Source organism: Apteryx rowi, unplaced genomic scaffold, assembly GCF_003343035.1.
Source record: "Apteryx rowi isolate R43461 unplaced genomic scaffold, aptRow1 scaffold_286, whole genome shotgun sequence".
NCBI classification, from domain to species: domain Eukaryota; kingdom Metazoa; phylum Chordata; class Aves; order Apterygiformes; family Apterygidae; genus Apteryx; species Apteryx rowi.
In genome coordinates, this window is record NW_020449263.1 from 326,081 (window position 1) to 346,985 (window position 20,905).

A 20,905-nucleotide genomic window follows, 5' to 3' on the forward strand; every position below is an offset into this window, starting at 1 on the left:
AAATAAGATGTAAACAAACAGAAGAATATATATCTATGATAGCATATATTTCTGATACTTTGCACTCCTGACTACATGAACACCTGAAAGTGAAACTAATTAGAAACAGAATTAAACTTGCTATTATTCTATTATCACCTTTCAAGAGGAAAAAAAGACCCACAAAAAGAAAAGTGAGAAATTATACAGCATACATTTTTAAATTGTTGCAAATTTTAAATTTGAGAGATCAGAATCACTTTAGGCTTTTGGCCATTATTAAGAAAGAAATGTCAACAAGTTGACTAGCTGTCAACTTCCTGATGCCTGCAACATTGGCAGCCTTCCTGCCTACTTCCTCAAAGCTCTTAAATACTCTGCCCATCTTTGCAACAGGCTTGCTAGTTTTACACAGAGTATATTTAGAAATTGTTTTAGCAAGAAAATTGCAGTCTGCTCTATTTCTATTTATTGGAAACAAATGTGTTGTCACCTGGCCTTGAATTTAAGATCTGATCTCCAAAATCTTGTGCACTTTAAAAGTCTCCACAAGCAGAAACGAATCAAGTGAGCCTAACATTAGATAAACTTTGCAGAACTCTGCAGCAAAGTTTCCATGTGGAAATACCACCTGCATGCCGACCTCGACCAAAAATTCTGGAATCTGTCGTTCCCTTTGGCCTTTCTACAATGCCTTTCCATTTTCACTTATCCTCTCGTCTTCAGAGAAGTCTGCAATTAAATTTATAGGCTTTCTCAAAAAACTAGATAAATATGTTAAATTCCTTTGGAGCAATTCATAAGAGAAATTCCACAGGATTTTAAAATGCTGCATTTGATGCTGACTTCATGCAAGTATTTTAAAGAATGCACAGGATACTATTTCTAAACCAAAGATTATGAASCAAATTGATAATGACTGTATATAGATATTCTCCGGTTGGTTGGGAAGTATCAGTGTTTTTCTCCCTGTGTTATATGTTACATTTTTCTGTTTAAATACAGGCTGTGGCCGGGCAAGCTGATTGCCTTGGCTTAGTTACTGCAGTCTGGTCAGTCGGATCTGTCCCCGAGAGGAAGACACAGGGGAAGAACAGGCAGGGAGGAAGTAACACAGCCAAGTTTGAGGTCCCGCAGCACAGGCTCACTCCAGAAATTCTGCAAAGAGAAAGAAGCAGAGATATTTCACCCAGGGACCCAAAAGGGATTCAAAGGTTTGCTGTAATCCAGGGAGCAATTAAAAAGCTGCTAAACAGAAAACAAACCTGAAGGGAAGAGACATGCCCTGAAAAGTCACAACAGGCAGGAGGGAGATTTCCTTTCTAATCTTTCTACTTCTCTACAGTCTCATTCTGAGTTTTCTCTAATTTAGAAGATTTCATTTTTCCAATAATACTTGTAACAGAATTCAGTTTTAGAGTATACGTATACATAGACCTCTTTGCGTTTTGGGAGTACTCACTTCAGAGAAAAGATACAGGCAGATCCACCCCATGTTTCTAGCACAGTGAGAATCCCATGCCCCACCATATAAATTTTTTTCACTATATATTGATACATATATGTGTATTTTTCTATGTTCATTTTTATTTTATAATGTTTATAATTTATATATATTCCCAAAACAGTCTCAGACATCGTAGCCTCAACAGAGATTTTATGCCCCATTTCGGTATAAAAGACAAAACTTGCTTGCACATCAACCTGACAACATTCATAGATCATGCACGCAATGGAAAACACAAGAGCACCACAATGATGCAAAGTCGCGCTGGTTAGCTCACATCACCTGCCTCCACACGTTAAGCTAAGTTAGCTGGTTTTAGGCAGAAGTGAATTAAGTCACTTCTACCTTCCACAAAATTAATTTTTCAACCTTTTSTTGACAACCTGACTCATAATCTGAACCTAGAAAAGAAAAGCACGAAGAATAGCCCCTCAAATAAAAGCATTCTAAATCCAAATTTTGAGTGTTCACTTTATACCACTTTCTCCTTTACAAATTACCTATTCCCCCTCATCCTACTACTGCCAAGTGCTAAAACCATATAGGGTGCACAGACCTCATTAAGCTGGAGATAACAGCTTCCCTGCTATTAGAAGTTCCCTGCCACTTTAAAGCTGGTACTTTTAAAAACCACAAGACCCCAAAACATTATTTAGACCAACAACAAAGGCACTGCAATCACAGRAGGAAGTGATTTAAAGGATCAGTAGAAAATGAAGTTGCAGAAATATTCCTGTATTTTTACACCTCCTCCATTAAGAGGTTGACAGCGAAGTGCAGGTCAAAAGTAATTTTTCAGGTCTTTAGGGATGTACTGGACAGGAATTGAATATCCAACTGTTGTTGTCAATGGAGGCTTTTTATTGGTTCCCACATGCTGAAAACCTGTCTTTTTAATATGGTGTTGCTATAAAATCCTAAATAACTACCAGCCTACGGCCTGTTGGTTAGACAAGACCATATCTTAGAAAGCTAAGACTGGTGCCATTTCTTATTTATATTTCCTATTCTACTCCAATGAGCAGACACAAAGGATAACTGATCCAGTGTTGTCAGTCCAAGGGAGATTTACACTGAGGACTTTTGTTTCCACCATAACACTCATGAATAAAAGAGGACTAGAATGACAAACAACATGTTAAATCGATACTATAATTAGTTGGGCTCAATTACAGAGCTTATGGTTATTGGTTTGAAACATTTATTCTCCCAAATAAAGACCTTCCCAAGTGACAGTACATTCAGCACCAAATATCTAAATGGCAAAAATCCTATAAAATAAAGTTTGCCATTTTTTAAACCTATTATTTTGTCTTTATAATATACTACAGCTCATATACCATAACTCTTTTTCTTCACAACATTACGGAAACTTTCTAAAAAGCTTCTTAACAGTTTCCCCTCCTCCCCCCAATATTTATCGGTAATTTCTTCTATGGAATTTATAGAATTTATCAAAAATTTATAGAATTTATCAAAAATTATAAAAAATACATTAAAATCCACTGAATTAAACCAAAAAGCAGTCCCATGAGTTTCTAAAATGCTTCTATATGGTCAATATCATATCTGGCTTCATGAAAACTTCTACAGAATGAATGGAGTAACATCCCCCCAGAAGAGGGTACAAATCAAACTCAGTGCTTGTAAGCAACTAATCTTGCAACCAATTAAACCATTAAAATTACATGTTTATTTCAACATTTGACTTCCCTACTATTGCACTTGCTTTCCCTGAGACCATTATCATCTCGGAGCTAAAATGCTGTGGATAAAGGGGAATCCAACTCAGACAATTTGCTCTTGGAATTATATTGTGATTACATTTATGGATTTTTCACTAAACTTAAAAAATGCAAAGATAATGAAATTAAGGAAGTACAGTGGACAGCCCATAAACTGAAATAAACCCCAATTTTCTTTTGAAATGTTGAATGTATTCATGAATTCCAGATTTTCCATGAATTCCATGAATGAATTTCCAGATTTTACATTTCTTATGATTTTTTTCAATGAAAAATGTACTGTCAACCAGAACCTCATAGCAGATCTTCAGTAGATATAAACTGTTATAGCTCCATTGACAATGCAACCATTTATATCAGACACTTAAGACACTTCTGATGAAGAAACACTGAAATTCCTTGCATTTCTCCTGCAACCTGACCTTCAGTTAATTTGCAGAGGGGCTAAAATCAATGCACAACACCATTTGCTTCTTAAATAATCTCTTGTGTTTATAATTAAGTTAAAGTTTGAAAAACTACAAGTTTTTTTGATTTAGTTATCCCAGTGTGCTTGCTACTGAAATTGAAGCACTTCCTCTTCAGGCTCTTTTAGTCTTTTCATTCCATGCCAGTGCCTACTGCAGCCATCTTAGCAGGATGATTGTTTTCCAGGGACCTTAACTAAAGACTTTTATTGCTCATGTTTTGATAACTAGCTCATTAATAGTGCAGTGTGCTTCACAGAAAGTTGTTTTCATGTTCTAATTGTTTTTCCAAAAGCATAAACCAGGTCATTGTGAGTTAATTCAAATCAATGTCCACTGACTTTCTAATTTTCATTTCACACTTGATAGCCTTAGTGTCTGCTTGGGAAACAGTTCTACTGAAATATTCCTTTACCAGATATTCTTGGGAAGTTTTTCATCTTCCTGAAATCATGTCTAATTAAGAGGGCAGCAACATGAACACATACTACAGTTTTGTGGCAAAATGCCTAGAAGTTGCAATTCTCTTCAATTTAAACATCTTTGCTCTAAAAATTTCCTAAGATTTACACCAAATAAAGGCAGGACAGATAAATCTGAATAAACATTTAAGCTTAAATTTCATTCCAAGCATGCTTTCAATTTTATTTACTTGCTGGAATAWGCTAAGGAACAACACCATATTTATGAAAGAAGTGAATGCTTTTATTGCTTTACATACGCAGTTAGACCATCCAGAGACATTCAACCTCAGAGTTTTGGTTACCTACTGAGAAAAACTGTTGGAATTTAATTAGGAACTGGAAAAGGGGTTAATGCAGTCTTCCACTATGGCAAATTATTTTCTTTGTGTTAAACTGGGCAGTAAAACTTCCCTTCCTAACAGGGCTTTCCTGACAAATGGCTGTGATACTCCTTAAACAACCATGCAAGACTCTATTCTCTTTGACAAGAATACACTTTTATCCTGCTGTTGCCTCTCCTCTGTCATTCCCACATTATAAGGATAGGGAATTATCTCTGTCTTGTTTTCGGTTTAATGAGTAAAGTTTAACTGCAAAATTTACATTTTTGAGGTACGCTTTGAGTCTTTCCTCCAAATTTCATTTTTAATCTCCCAATATCTCAATCTACAGGCTGGGAAGATGCAAAGTTATGTTTTCTTTGGCTGCATAGACCTGAAATTCCTACCTTTCTTTTTCTGGATGCATCTTCAGGGTTTAGGAGCCACACCTTTATATKCTGGGTCAGCAATACTTTACCCTGCCACATTTCAAATCTTTCAAGAAATTCAGGAAAGTAAGAAAGGCTAACCTCCTGCTTTGCTATTTTCCATTTAAAGTGAAGATAATTCTATTAAGGATCCTCAAATAGTTTGCCAAGTAAAACCCAAATGCTCATGCACATGATTTTCCTCATATGAGTAAATCTACTCCTGAGTGTTTTAAATAAAGCTCTCTACCTCAAAACCCACTACCTTTTAGGTAGAACCCTATTATAAACATCTTACATGCAACATTAGCATTCACATTATGTCATACTTGTCTTGAAGTCTACCAGGAGAGATGTTATGCGAGGCATATACAGTGATGGATAGTACTGTGTCTTTAAAACTGAGAAAGTCAGGCTAATCACATACATCTTTTCCTTCAACACATCTTAATATTTGCATGCTCTCATCAAATMGGCGCTTCTCCACAAGCCAGAAAGGGGAAGTCAGGCTCATCCAGTTTCAAAAATCTAGTTTAAAAGAATTCATTTTTCTTCCTTTTTATTTAACTTAGCTCTTGCTTCAGTGTCATAATCCTACTGTCACTTCAGTCCTGCAAAGAATCCCTCAAAAAATCCATACAGATACCTGTTTTTAAAAATAAAAACCTTAGAAATTAAATACAAACAATTCCCTACCCACTTGCATATTTTTGCACAAAATCATAAGGTTATCAGAAAAAAATTACTGACATTATTATAAAATTCCTGACTCACTGTTAAGCAAGTGGAAATTATTTGAAGAAGATTCTTGGGAAACAGAAAGATGAAACAAAACTAGATAATCACATCATCCAACTTTGCTACCTAACTTAAATTACCAAGATTAAGAGCGTGGAACAAAGAGCTCAGAGTTCCTCCCAGCAGTGGATAAAGCTGATGCTCACAGCCGGAGAACTGAAAAACCCAGTGTGTTATTTTGATTGTTCAGTCAGCTTTTGCTGTTCTAAGGGAAATAGATTAGTCCTGTCCTCTGAGAAGCAGCTTCATTGAAATGTTGGTTATTTTAAACAACCTGGATTCATCTCATTCCTTTATCTGTCCCTTACTCTATAGCATTCCTGCCAAAGTCACTTCTAAAACAAAGAAATGTAATTTGTTCACATTAACTCTATCCTTACACTTCTAGGCAAATCTTTAATTATTCAGTGATAGTCTGTCACTTCTGTTTCAAACTCACACAATTAAGAACGGTGGTTTGGATCTGAGAATCCCTGACAGTTTTATTTTCCCTGAAGAGAAGAATTATGGCCTTTATTTAGATTCTGTTGGATCTAGAAATCATTAAGTTATCACAACAACAAAATATATTCATGGTTTAGTATGTACTGATACCTAAGTAATCAGTTCATACAAATTTAGTTAGTTCTCACAAGCATAACATGAATCAGTGTGGGCTGGTTTATTACTGTGGTCCTGTCCATGTTTTTTCCCCTTTAAACATACATTATATTGCTAAATGTTTGGCTGACACTCTTGTATACTAACTCTACATAAGTATTTCACTTTCATTCCTACATTCTGTGGTGTTTTTTTGGTTTGTTTTTTTCTCCAGTTCCCATTGTTTCCTATAGTCTAACAGTCCTTGCTTTTGGTTTACTGTATTATGACCACTCATAGGTCTTCCCAGAAATAAAGGGCTTTGAGCCTTTAGGAAATTTTGTGTCTTTCTTCCATTCTGTGTAATCCTTTCCTTTGTGCTGTTTGAAATCATTGAAATAAACTCTTTCCTTGAAGAAAGATGTGCATCTGCTCAACTTTAGTATGAAAAATATTTTGGCAAGAATTGCTTTATTGATTGATACAAGCTTCTCATAATACAATCTCAATGGCAGATGTATAAATGAACAATATTAACATTAATATTACTAGTTATAAAAATGTTTTGACAGACAACTATTGCAAATGTTATATACTACTGTGTTACTTGCATTTAGATTCAAGATTACTGGCAGAGCAATCAAATGCACACTTGAAAAGTCTTCAAGATAAAACTGTGCAACTGCCAACAGAAACATGCCCAATTCTGTTTAGCATCCAGTTCCCAGAACACAATGCATTATAAAATTAGGGATCCAAAACTGCAATGACAAATTTACCCTCTAAGTAGAAGTTTATCTGAAAACACTGAACAGTGGCAGGTTATGATTAGGGCTTTCTTCTCCATACAAAGTAGAATGATTTGTATAGTGTAGCTTACTCTAAAGCGATGTTTCATTTCTGGTAATTGCGAGCATATCCAAAGCTTAGGGTATAAGGCAAGTACGGGAAATTCACCAGCCAGGACTCACACCTGAACATACTTTAAGCAAATAGATTCCATCTCCCTTTTTCCCTCCCCTCCCGGTTTCCATAAAACATCCAGCATCACTGCTGAGGGGTATGAAGACTTTATGGACACGTTATTTTCAGTAAAAGTATTTTTTTGCAAACAAGAGGGTATGGAAGACAGCAACAGTACAGTGGAAAGTGACAGTCAGAGAAAGCAGCTGGCAAACCGGCAGAGAGCAAATGCGATCACCCCCTAGGCTTTATGTTCTCTCTACATATGTTCTTCACTGATTTTTATTTTGATTAACTGGCGTATCTGACATCTGTCTTGATATCAGCTGTCCCCAGGGCTCTGACTGTCATTTCCCTCTCTTTACCATGGACATATTCTGCAGGGCCAGAAGGAAAGATGCATTAAATCTCTACCCCTACCGTGGCACAAACGTCAGATCTGTAGAGGAGTATCAATTATATGTATGCATATTATGGAAAGCACTAATGCCCTGGAATGCATCAAGTGCTACATAGCAACCTGCATATGCCATTACCACAGTAAATTTCTGAAATACATGCCCTCTACAACATTTGGCTACAAAACAAGAGAGCTGCTCATTACCAGTTAAGCCTAACAGAGCAGGCCAAGGTCCCTCTGGGCTTTTATCAGCATGTAAGAATTTGAGTTTTTCTTTGAAGGCTTGACCCTGCTGTCCCAATGAGCTATATGGAAAAATTCCTTTGACTCCACTGGAGTTTTATCCAATTCTGGAAAAAAATCATGGTATATATAAAGGGTGTCTGTTCTAACTACTATCCTTAAATATATCTGTCACTACACATGTTGAACCTCGCTTATAGTATTTCTTCATAAGCCTCAACATGGGCAATTGTATTTAATTTTCTTCATGCAAGAGTAGAATATACCAGAATATATGCAACATTTTGAAGAGATGGGACAATATGGCACAATCAATTTAAGAGCAGAGCTCCCCCTGAAATTAGTGGCTACTTTAGACTGCAATCTTACAGGAAATCTTATGATTTCTAATTTTCTCCAAATCAAAAGAACTATGAAACACAGCAATTCTTATGAAAAAAAAAAAGATTAAATCACTGAGGTCTCACCTGTCTTTGCTTTGTATTAAAAATTATATATAAAAACTTAAAATATACCTCAAAATATATTTTACAGGATGACATGTACGTGTCCTGTATCAGTGAGAATATTTTATAGGGAGGACAAAGAAAGTGTTACCTGCTCCRTAGAGCAAGACACTGAAGAAGAAGCTCTCAGAACAAACATTCAGCATAAAACAGACAATATAAAGCAGCTTGCAGATTAGTGAACTTTAGCTGATCAGAAAAATGTTGGATACTCAATACTGGATGTTTCATTCATACGATATTTATAAGAGTTTTTGCACACATGACCAAAATGAGAAGGAATATACCAAAAAGGGAAATGTTTCTCATTACAATCAATTTTTTTTTTCTGAAAAAATTTGGCTGAGATGTCTTGAATAATTAAAAACTTAAAGAACACAGATTATGCTTTTCTGAATCCTACAGAGACTTACAAGCTTTTTCAGGACTTCTATGATGTGAGTAACAGGCTCTGAATTAAGATTTGATTCAGAAACACATTAAAACATAGAGATCTTATCAATTTTCTTGAGTCTGCCAAACTGCAATGTTAAAAATATTAAGACATGGCAATCAGTGACATTTCTGGCTTGATCCCAGGCCTAAACAGGAACTGGAGAGAATTAAACTATTTAACTATAAACTATTTAATATATATAACTATATAATTATCTAACTATAAACTATTTATTTCAGAATTTTAAAGGAGGGTTAGTTTGGCTTGAAAAAGATGACTGTTCCAGGCAACAGGGGATCCTATTTTGTAGGAAATGTTTCATGTATCCATATTCATTCCAAAGTTTCTTCTATAAAATACATTTGTCTCATTAACGCAAGGAAAGCCTGGAGGTGCTGGGAATAAAATTAATTTACCTTTTATTCATAGAAAGAAAATAAGAAAGGAGAAAGCTTTAGAAAATCCACTGTTGTGGAGAGAGGCAAGAAAAGTAGAAATCCTCTAAATATCTATAATATAAATACATAAATATAAATACTATGTGGAAAAGAAGAATTGGGTCCAGAAACTGGTTTGCCATTCACATGAGACAACACTTGTGAGTTTGATTCCTTAACAATACTCTCTCTTAACAATACTCTTCTGAAATAAGCAACAGTGACCATCAGGATAAATCGATTTTTCTCTGGATTTTTTCCATAGACATTTTCAGTTTCATGATATGGGAGGTCTGTGGTAGAGATGCACATAGCTAGAACCAGTGTAGACAGTCTGGTCCTGTGGGGCCAGCAGTTGGGATAAGCAACATTATTCAAACTGCATCTCACAATCCCTTAGGAGGGTATAAAATAATGCAAGGAACATTGCAAAGTATTAGGGGGGAAAAAAAAAAATCTAAGGGAGCAGCACAGCCCTCCTGGGTTGTGAGGAGGGGAGGAAGGGCATGAGGAGAGTGGCAAGTTCTCAGGTTGCAGGTGTTTCTATGAGGCAGGAGTTTCTAACTACCTTTAAGTGCCTTTAACTGCTGGCGATTTTCTAGATTTTTCCAGGTCAGCAGATTATTTATTATGGTAGCCAGAAGTTACACCTGTTTCTGACTCTGCCGTGTCAAAAGGAGTGAAGGTGTGCTGACTCTGAACACTGCCAGAAGACACTCAGAAATTGTGGAAAATCCTAGGAACAAGGGGAACAAGAGGTATGGCTTGTAGGGCAGTAGTGGGGACAGTAAATCTTCTGTTTTTCATGGGTCTCTGTGGACCTAGAAGAGGCCAGAAGATGCATCTTCTCCTCTCCCTTGACTTTCAGCCCCTGTTGCTGCCCGTGTTTGGGGCAGAGCCTTTGCCTCCAGCAGGGCCTGCCTGCACCGTGCGCAGGTTCTGCATGYGGCTGGGGACCCTGCTGAGCGTTGTGGGAACGGAGAGAATTGGGCAGGAGCAGAAGTGGAAGGTCTATGGATTTTACCCATTTCTAATACTAACTTTTGTTAACTTCAAAATCAGTAACTGACATTGGCGTTGAGGGAATGACACGGAGAAACCAAAACTGAGAAAAGATTTCTGTAAACTGTTGGAACTGGAAACTGCTGGTTTTAGCATCACTTGAATCTAAATTCACTTAGGGAAGTTTTTTATTTCTTGTAGGAAAATAAGCTGCAAATCATAATTGTTTCCAAATGCATTAAGCAGACACTGCATTTCCCAAAGGGCATATTTATTTTTACAAAAAAGACCAAACTGTAGAGGGAAATCAAGTGGGTATCCAGCTTACAGTCTTTTAGGTTTTTTGCAGCTGAGAATAAAAGGCTACCAATTATTTAAGTAGGAGTTGTTTTTCTTCTGAGTGATAAGGAAAACATCTGTGTCTAGAGCAAGTGATGAATATATTCTCTTGGCAGAGTGCTCTGTGCTCTTACTGAAGTGTAGAGATACAATAAGATTTACAAAACTGACACTAGCACAGGAAAAACACAACAATTCACCATAAAGAACTGGTTTCAAATGACCTGTTTTTCACTTTGCAGTCAGATATACATACAGGCACTTAAGCCCTGGGAAATATATTTATTTTTACTTTCATGCAGATCTGAATACTACATTTGGATAAGAAAAGGTAAATAGTTGCCAAATCCCAGTGATTTCATCAGGAAGTACAGCCTCTGAATTCAAGTATAAGGCTATAAACACAGTATCATCTTGATTTTAATGAAGTGAAATAGATAATCTAAGCTGCTACTCAGCTTGTGCCTAAGCCTTTCCTTACGTTTTTTCTTGACTTTCTCGCACTTCAAACAGAAGCTGAATGTGGACACTTAGTCCTAGTAACGCTTTCCCCCTCCCTAGAGTTTAAATCAAATCCTTTGAGCCTTTATGGAATAGGCAGGATATTTAAAAAAAATTTTTTTTTTTAATTTAAAAGATGGTTCTGTTATTTTTACTTGTCAACAACAAAGCGTTATGGGGAAAAAATACAATTCAAACTCGGGTTTCTGGATAGTGTTAGTGGGAACTAAGCAGCATGCCAAGCAAGGGAACAGAATGGAGGAAAAAAAAACCATCAGGAGCTGTAAGTTTGTGACTAATAGTGAAATACTCAAGCAAACTGCTGCATAATTCTACTGMAGTCATTGTGTCACTCTAGAAGAAAATGTTATATCCAGTTTCCCTGACACTGCAGTCAAGAGAACAAGACCAGACTGAAAGTAATTTAAAAAGTAAAGTTCATTTGTCTTAAAAAAATGCAAAGTTCAGTTTTTAAAATTCAAATGGCTTCAGACAATGCTGATGCCTTCTGCTTTTTGCAGGCCAGGGACAGATTTAAAAGATTTTGTGGGCTAACTCTATTAATCATAACTTCTAACGAAATGAAAAACGAGCACTTGAATAGTCTACCACTCTTCCCTACATTTATTCTTTCGACAAGTGTTTTTCTTAAGAAACGATTTTTAATGATCTAGTTATTCACAGTTCCATCTATAAAGCGAGCCCGCGTCTCCGGCGGGCTAGCGCTGTTGGGCTCTTGGTTGGATCAGAAGTGCGCCATTTCGCAAGGCGCTGCACGAACAAGAGCCAGAGCCCGCTGCCCGCGCAGCCCCCGGCTTCGGGCTCCCTAGGCCGAAATGCCTATCGTTGATGGACTGCTGCAAAAACGGTACCAAAGTACTCTGAAAAAGCTCTGTATACTGTTTATTTTCTCACTAGAAAAATCCATCCTAGAGAGACAGACCAGTGTTTGGAGGCCGCCCGCTGGCAAACTAACCACCTTCCTGAGGTAGCRTGCGAGCTGCCTAATGGCAGCAAGAGTCACAAACAGACGTAAAATATCAAAGAGAGATATCCCAATTCATCAGTCCAAACACATGCAGTGGTCAAGTGTACTAGAGCCACTGTGACCTGAATTTGTGACTCAATAAAATTTCTGCTTACCCTAACCGGGGGCAGGAGGTGACATTCGAGCCCAGAAGGCTGCCTGCAAGTCTGGCCATGGTGTGGCCAGTCATCAGGACTCTGACAGCAGTGTTTCTCCTGGGTGAAGTCGTTTCCTCAACAGCTTGAAAGTCCTTCTGTCACAGTGCTGTCCCTGCTTCAACATTTATTCAAATCACCTGCAATATCATCCTTTTTCTTAAAAAATGRTTTATTATGATGCTAAGGCCCTGTCAAGTGCCTTCAGGCTATCTTCAGCCTATTTTTTGAACTATTGATAAAGCAATATATACAGGAGAAACATTCATAAGCTATAAACATATAAAGAAAGCAAATGGTAACTTCTCTGAACCCAGCTCAGCACCCAGGCTAAGAAGCACTTAGAGCTTCATGGTTAGCGTGCTCCTGTGACGCCGGGGTGCCTGAACACTGCGAGGACGTATGGGAGCTAGGTCTCCTCCCTTCTGGGACAGTGCCTTAACCATGAACTTACTGCTCTTCTGCCAACACCACTTTTTTCAGAAGCAAATGGCTGAAGAACCCCTGCCCAGTTGCTTGGAAGAAAGGATGTGAGCAGCCCTCTTCAGGCAAGGCAGTCCTGTGAGGTGCGGGTGGTTCTCTTGGTCCTGGAGAGGAGCGGAAGTCTCAGAGGGGGGGCTGGCTTTCGGACGTGTCTGCAGCTTCCCCGCGGGCCCGTTGGCCAGCTCCAAGGAGCCTTCCCTGCGTGGATTACTGGTCTCTTTGGACGCCATCCTGAGATGTCATGCCCTGTGCTGGGCACTGTGCAAGAAACCGGGGTTAAGCGTACTACATAAAGCAGCACAAACGAGGCTTTTTACTTATCCTTACTTATACTTTTTTTTAAACTTATCTTGCTTTCAGCAAGGTGATTTTTTTGTATATTGAAGAATTACTGTTATATAATTTAAATACATCATCTTTTGACTAAATTTTTACATCTCTGCAAGTAAATGGTTAATGTGCTATACATGAAAGGAATATTAATTCAATTTAAAGAGGGAACTTGGCAGGTGCAGTGCATACWCAGGCTGAATTTTTATTTTGCAGTTAAGAGCGACCGTGAAAGGTGCCCAAAGGTGAACATGTCTGATGACATCACGTCAGAGGGTATTAAAGAGCAATCAAACATAACCTGACTTGCTGCACTTGCATAGCAGCAACTGAAATGAAAGGAACAGGAAATTGTATTGCATCAACTGGAACGTGCTCAAAAGTTATTTGAGAGTGTGAGCAGGTGTCCTTAAATGTAACTAGCACTTCACAGCTGCCTTGTTCCTTCAGACTCACCTGTCTAGAATTATCTGCTTATAAATACAGCTAATGTGTATAGATGTCTCTATATCTGCCATACCTATCAACCCAAAATCATTCCAAGTTTTGTCAGCCAACTTAAGAATTTAGAAAACATAAATTCAAACAAGAGAACCTGCACTTCAAGTATTTATTAGCACTGTTCCTTTCTTCTAACTTGCCACATGACATGTTAAGCTGGGCTTTCTAATGCTTTCTACTTTCAGTATGTCAGAAATACTTAAGATTACTTTTCACATCCTGCTCTCCCCAACATTCTTTTTAACTTATTTTGAAACTGAGCAATCAAAGCATCATGCAGCAGATGTAGTTGAATATTCAGCATCTGGGACAGAGGAGAAGGGAAAAAAAATCTTGATTTATAGTCAAAAATCTAGTTTTCCATGGATACTAACTCCTTTTCCCATTTCAGTCTTTTTCCTGAGTTAAACTCTGATAAGCGCACTAAGTATTGTCAAGCTGAGAGTCAAACCTTGATTCCAGTACACCTTTTAAAACTACAGGTAATACGTTTCCGTTTAAATCTCTGGGTTAAGATCCCTTTAAAACCAAACATCCAACAGCAGATAGTCTTTAAGTTTTTATCTACTCTCTGTCCACCACCACACCCCGGGGATGATAACCACCAGACCAAAAAGAATTAAACATAATTTGGGTTTAGGCAACCTAAAGACAAGCCTTGCCTTGCCCATGTTCTTAATCCATTAAAACCACAACAACACTTGTTATGAAGCTATTTTATGCAAAAAAAATCCTTCGATTTTGGAAACCAAACAGGGATCAGAGAGCCCACATATGAATTAGACTATGCATGGCATTCTTCTATGCCAGCAAGGCAAAGAAAGTATAAACATGGAGGAAAGCTCACTGAAGTTCAACACCAGCCCTAAGACAGAATAGGGTCAGTGCATAAACCTCTGGCAAAATGAATTTGGCTAAGGTAGTCAGAAACTTCCTAAGAGATCAGCATAAATAAACCTAAGCAGATAAATGGTTTTCTTTAGTACTCTTCTGTTTTTTCCAATGCAAATTCCATTCTTGGCAACCAAAACAAGAAGAGTCCAAATAAAATCATTTTTGGACAACCGAGACCTACATTTCTTTACTTCTGCCTAGTCTCTGGAAGATTAAATAGAAAACCTGTTCAGGAAATAGCATGACCAATCTGAGACCAAATGCAGACAACACAGATTTTTATACTCAACTGAAAAACCATACATATTCTTTAAGTCTAACTGCACTTTAAGTAATAGTTTCCATGCTCCCTCTAGGTTTCTGTTACTGTGATCATGGAAGAAACTCCAAATTTGTCAGTCAGCTGGTTTGATATTAAAGGCTTAAAATACCTCATTCTACATCAGAGCTTCTTTGTGTACAGCCTACGTAGACCATATCCATAAATACAGTGTAAAAAATTATCTGAAACTTTAAGATAACCAGAATTGTACGTAACCCCTCTTTAGAGCTCCCTTGGGAGCTCCTGGTACATAATCCCAAATTAGCTACAAACTTGTATTTGACACCAATTTCATCGTAACTGTGAATTCATTCTATTATACTCAACAGCAAGATTCCTGTTAAATATAATGGTAATATCTCAAAGCATCTCAAAAATTTGATCTCATATTCTGTCCCATCTATTTGCAATTCTAAATTGCCCCCATGTAAACCTAGATCACAGACACACAAGGACCTCTATGTAGATCAGTCCTCCTCGAATATGTGAGAAGTAGACTGAAAGACTGAGGGCTTCCTAACTGTAAAGGATGCCAAAGGAACTGAATACTATTTTGGTTGCCTGACAAACCTTTTCCTGAGATTCCCCTGTATTAAACTGTGGAGAACAGCTTATTTTTCTCACACCTTTTGTTGTTGCTGTTGTTGTTGTTGCATACATTTGATTGATCAGTTTGCCTTTGTTGACCCAAATGCTACAAATCTTCCTGACGTACTGATAAGAGCAGAACTGCTTTTGCATAAGTAAAACTCTCCTTGCACAGCTACAAAAGCACTGAAATTGCTTTAGAGGGTGACAGATGTTGTTCCCTTCAAGTCAATAAGACCTTATGGGCAATCTCCCCTGCTTTCCCCAGCTCTCTCCCAAAAGCAAATGCCTGCCTTACTCCACAGATGGGCCACTTCAAACAGGAAACAAAGAAACCAATCCCCCCAAATTAGAAAAGACCAAYACAATCAAAACCATCATCTTTTAATCTTATGCAGAAATGCACTAAAGAAACCCATGCCATTACTATAAAGTGCCCAGATAATGGCTTTTTGTCCTATTTCTAGCAAGGAATAAAATATGCGCTTACTGTAATTTAAGTCAGCTTACTCTGCCTGTCTGCTGCTACATCAATCTTCCAGTTAAATTATGGTTTGTTCTTAATTTACAGAACTCCAGTGATTTCAGATACTAGGAACAGGAGTGCCAATTCATCCTAGAGACCAGGACTATCAAAGAAATGATAAAAGAGACAGGAAAGAGCTAAACACAATCAGCCAAGTGAAGAGAAAAAGGACGGAAAAATAAAGGATGATGCAGACTAAAGAAGCAAAAGACAGAAGCACCACTCCTAACATCACTTGTTAGCCTGTGAGAAAGCAACTCTATGCCTCTATAAATTACTTTTCCCCACAGAACTCTCGGTTTCTGAACAGAACCTGCCTAACACACCTTTTGATGCATTCCTTGCAGCTCTTCTGTTCCCTTAGCCAGTTGCCCAAGACTTAACCTTTTAGCAATTCCAAGGCTCCCTAATATGATTTTAGGTGCAGACACTTGGCGTCAAAGAAGGGAGAATAAATTGGTATCAGATCATAAAAGTACAGAACTTGCAACTCTGAGGTGATAGGTCAACACAGTTTGTTTTGCTTAATCCCAGAATATGCCTTTTTTGCTCACAGTAAAAGACAGATACCTTCATAGCATGTCAAGGGGATACTTGTTTTAGTTTTGTGCATACTGGACTGTACACATCTTTGGGGGCTACATAGCTAGATAATGTTGCTGATAAACTGAAAATAATCTATGTAACTATATGACAAACATGATGGGACTGTGCAAGGCTGAGTTGATAGGGTTCAAGCTGGATTTCTTTGATTACAGAATGAATGCCATAAGCTAAATAAATCATTTCCATCTGTACTATTCACTATGAGAGGCATCAAATTTGATTAAACTTAGTTAAGCGAAAAAGCCTCCATGTCAATTCCTCTTTTGTGTTGAAAAACAAGTTCAGTAAATGGGTTACCAAGCTCCTGAGCATTTATGCACCTGTGCAGTAGACCTCAGTGGCAATTTTGCTAGTTATTGCAAAACTCATTGTGATTTATGTGGCACCTTGAGCTAAGCATAAAAAAAGGGCACGCTAAAGAACGTGAAAAGGTCCTTTACAAGGAAAATGGCCATTTTTTTTCTGTTTACAGACTTATTATTCTCACTTTGTTRATATTATCTTGATATTTAAAAGCTTACATACTGTTCTTGATTTGTACAATAGCATTCTCTTAAACTCATGCACACATACAATGTACATATTTTATCTGACAGAAAGTCTGTGATAACTGATTGGCCTGATGTTGGTCTGAATCCAGATGTATCCTTCTGACTCCTGCTGCTTTTGTATTTAACTTAGTAGAAAGTCTGGTATTGCATCTCAGCTGTCAGTAGCAACTAATACTGCAAGGCAGAAAAGGTCAGCTTCTTAAACTGCCTGCTCCTGCGTGACTCCTAGTGCAAAGTCAAACAAGTTTGCTTAAAGCACCATTCGACAATGCAGCAGAGTAAAGGGAGAGCTGAGCCGAAACAAACTGTTTAACTCTGTACTGGAACAGAAGAATATTGACAGATCATACAGAACTAAGAGTAGGCTTAGCATCTCTCAGTGGAGATATTAAACAAGACTGTGTAAGCACTGCCTCAGCATTCCAATGCAAAGTCATCAATAAAAGTTCTTTAAGCTAAATTGCTTGAGTTTGCACTGAGTAAGGAAGAGACTCTTAAAGGATCAGTAACATGGGATTAACAAACAATGGCTTTCAAATGCCAGTATTTACTGTTTTTGTTAGCCTGAATTTCTAAGCATTTTTATGTTATTCTACTGTGTTCTCTGATATAGAAGGTTTTAGGCCATAATGTAAAGTGCAAAATATTCCAAACAGTGTGGAAGAGTGAATGACACTGGCTGAGGCTCACATGTGAATTTAACTGATCATGAAGACACAGCCAGAATCCTGTAGCTCTGTCATCAGTATCTCTTTGCTGAAAGAGAATTCAAAACGCACAAGGTTTCTGAAAGAGAGGATTCTGTGTAACCAACAGAAATCTAAATAGTAGTGCTTATTTAGCCCAAAAGAACATTTAAGAAGCCTACCAATTTGACACACAAATGCTTTGTATATTGATGCATTGGTAGAACAGAGGGATGAAAAAATGCAGAAGAATAAAAGAGATTATGCTATAAAATTATGAGGTTGTCTACTGCTGTTTTCACTACTTCATGGTTTTTTATAACATACTTGCATATCATGAAAGCTGTCTTAAAAAGTACATCCACTGAAACTGTCGGAGCAGACTATCACACAATTGCACTGAGGCAGCACAACAAATTGCTGTTTCTTACAGACAGCATAACTTCATAACTATGCCAGCCTGGCTTCTTATATGGTGAGCTGAAGAACGCTTTCTTCAGTGAAGGTACTTCTACAAAAAAAGATCATTCTTTGTCAGATTTGGGACCAGCAAAAAGCTTGCATATACTCAGTTACAGTACCTCAGCTGACAGGTGGTAACTGGTTAATCTTCGCAGTTCAGTTGTACTTGCTTTTATCCATACAAAGGAGATATTTAATCCTATGCTTGAGAATAAAAATCACATTACTGGAAAAAGACAGGATTTTTATGAATCCTAACTGAAAGATATGTCATTAATTCTTCTATAACTCCGCGGAGTTATAAAAGCACATACCAAGACTAAAGAATTCAGTGCCACTGAATCATGAATAGCTCTGCTGGTTGCTATTGCACTGTCAGAACAATGGTGACGTGCTGAACAGGAATGATGCTCACAAGAAAGCACTGGAACCGCTCGAGAGGTTTACCTCTTTGAGCAGTCAACACAATGGCACTCTTAAAAAAAAAAAAATCTGAATCTACATGAAAGTAAGAAATCACTGGAATGTACTTATCAATGGTAGAAAGGTTCACATTGCTTGCTTGTTTCATGCTTCCCATTTCTACCTTTCACTAAAAATAGTGATGCTTTTGTCACAGAAGATAAAAGTCTGGGAAATACAGAAAAAAACTACAGAGAATAGAGTAATTTGGAACTTATTGTGAGCTACATCTAGTGAAATCTTAAGTTTATATTATGAAATTCTTAAAGGATTTAATCTTTTTTAGATAGCTAATGATGGAGAGGTGAACAATGAGTACTGTGTTTCTCCAGTGAAATGAGACATTAGGAACAAAGGAATTTTCTTAATAGAAAGAAAATTACTTTGTTGATATTCTTCATGGAGCTGTAAGGATACTCTGACAAAGTAAAACAGAGAACTCATTAGCTCTAATGCTTGATTCTCTGTTGAACTTTAATATGTTATATTTTGTTTGAAAGTGGCTAATGAAGGAGGAGTTTCACAGACCAGTTTTTATGCAAATTATCTGTTTAAGGAAGAGAAATGATTAAAATGGCTGTAGTAAACATCTTAACTGGTAAAGGCTTTCCAAGTCTATGGGCAACTTCAAGACTGAGAAAAAGAAACACACAGCTGGGGTCAGGTCTCCCCAGACATGAGGAAGTGGACAAGGAGGAGTTTGGTTTTTAATTTTCCCCCTCTTACAGTTTCAAGGTTTCAGTCAGCACGTGAACCTGCGCATTATTGTTAATGTTTCCTTGGGAATACAAAATCCATCACTAGCTGAGGGAACTGTACGGAGCATTAGCAAAAAACGGAGGAACATTTGCTTGAAACAGTCCTGTTAAAGCCAAGGGCATCAATATTTTCCAGTAGATGCTGCAAGTCTCTGATGGACTATTTCTGTTGATTCTAGGAGGTAACGCAACTGCTCAAGGCCTTGCTCTTGTGATCTATGGAGACGATGTTGGTAAGTATGGGGCATCCGTGKCTAAGTCTCCTAGTGATTTCATCATTCCTTTTACCAATGATAAGCCACACTAGTGATTTTTCTCTTTTCTTTTCTCTTTATCAGAAGATGGTTTTTATCTATCTAGAATTATTCTTTAACTGAAAACACAAAAAGGGAGTTTTTCTCTTTTATCAGGTGTCAAAAATTGAAATAATTAAAGTTTTATTTAAAGCTTTGACCAAGATAGTTTTGCTCAACTAAAATGCAGGTCTTTATTCCAACTGCTAAAATATTTTAAAATTTTCTGCTTTGTTTTCACAAAAACTTTAAAAGCATGGCAAAGTAAGATTCAACAAAATTTTGTCTTTCATCAAAACCACTACAAAGGTTTAGGAACAGAGAATAGGGACAGAAATAATTTCCTGATCTCTGCTTGTGTTGCCAATTAATGCAAGGGTAAGTGCTGAGCTTTCCTGAAAATGCATTTCTAGAATATGAGTTAAGTGAGTAAAGTATAAGAAAAAAGTTATTTTATTAAGTCATATAAGTTTATGTGACTTAACTTGTTTTCTAGTTAAACTTTCTGAAACTGCAAACAACTGCCCAGATTTCTGAACTATAATAATCAGCTAGAGAAAAAGAACAGTGCTAAGTGAAGGAAAAAACTAAAACAGTTTCAGTCTTAATTTTTCTTGTTTGTTTTTAAGGTCAGTGGCAGTTACAAACATTTTAAAGAAGAAGAACGAAAATACTTCAGTAGCGCTGTCTTTAACAGCCTTGCATGGAAACATGAATACGCTTTATAAAACAGTCCCACCATAAGTGAACATGAGGGCTCCTAAGTCGGTTAAGGTCTGCTCTATTTGTGGATTTTAGTATTTTTTTTCTGTTTTGAATGCTCAGAAAGTAAGAGTCTCCTAGAAATAATTACCAACAAGCAGTTACTCCAAGACTATAATTGAGGACAAAACCTTGTCCTCTAAACTCCTGTGCTCATAAAAATGCTAATCTTCCTATTGTTTTGCCTAAGAAGCAAGCAGCCCTGGCCTTTCCAGCTCCTGAGGTGCTTTGATGTGCTGTCCATTCTGCTGTTTTACATACTATTTTAAACTGATAATGTAAGAGCTTTGACAGACAAAGCTGTCACTGTCTTCAAAAGAAGCTTTTACTACTGTAGCTGCCAAAGTTTTAATAGCCATGATAGAGGAAGCCAAGTCCAAAGCAG